This window comes from Propithecus coquereli, unplaced genomic scaffold, assembly GCF_000956105.1.
Source record: "Propithecus coquereli isolate 6110/MARCELLA unplaced genomic scaffold, Pcoq_1.0 Scaffold146, whole genome shotgun sequence".
Taxonomy (NCBI): Eukaryota; Metazoa; Chordata; class Mammalia; order Primates; family Indriidae; genus Propithecus; species Propithecus coquereli.
In genome coordinates, this window is record NW_012138969.1 from 982,596 (window position 1) to 983,432 (window position 837).

The following is an 837-nucleotide window of genomic DNA, read 5'->3' on the forward strand; positions in this document are numbered from 1 at the left end:
GTACTTTGAGTTGCTGTTTTATAAACAAGTAAATTCTTAAAAACACAATTTTGCATCCTTGGAACTTTCACTACTTTCTCTTATTACCCCCTCCACACACACACACAATATGCAGCTATCCTGGATATACATATAACTTCAACTTGAATACGGTAAGTACTTCACCAACCACCCATGGAGGGGCTTTATATGTTTAATCTGCTGTCACTATCTCTAATTATTTGTGTGAAACTGGAAAGAATTCTGGACTTGGCTCTGCTGCTGTATTCAGTTTTATGTCCTTGGGTAAGTCATTTAACCTTCTGGATCTCAATTTCCAAATCTGAAAATGCACACAATACACCTGCCTTTGCTATCTCAAAAGGAGACTGTAAAGACAAATATAACCATGTATGTTAGAAGACTTTAAAACTCTCTAAATTTATATCTATGTTGATCCATGTTGTCTAATCCCACATGGTAAGGTCTATCAGCATAAGAAATAAATAACTACATAAATTCTTCCTAGTGAGCAGAAGAAAGAAAAACCCAAACGTTGGTCTTCTTTCTATTGGCTATCAAAAAGTATTAATTGATCAACACTTATATGCACAAATGGTAGTAACTTCATTGGGTGTCAGGCAGGTGGGGGGAGAGGGGATGGATATATTTACACCCAATGGGTGTGGTGCGCACCCTCTGGGGAATGGACACACTTGCAGCTCTGACTCAGATGGGGCAAAGGCAATATACTAAACATTTGTACCCCTGTGATATTCTGAAATAAAATATATATATATATTTTAAAGTAAGTGTCTCACAAAGTCACCCAAGTTGAAGTGCAGTGGCCTGATTGTA

The 837-nt window shown here is 37.3% G+C and overlaps 1 protein-coding gene across 1 annotated transcript in view; it reads right to left on the reverse strand.

The window, feature by feature from the left end:
* The window catches only part of SWT1 (SWT1 RNA endoribonuclease homolog (S. cerevisiae)), a 111,552-nt gene that overhangs the window by 101,291 nt on the left and 9,424 nt on the right, over positions 1-837 (reverse strand). The gene's annotated exons all lie outside the window — the stretch shown is intronic.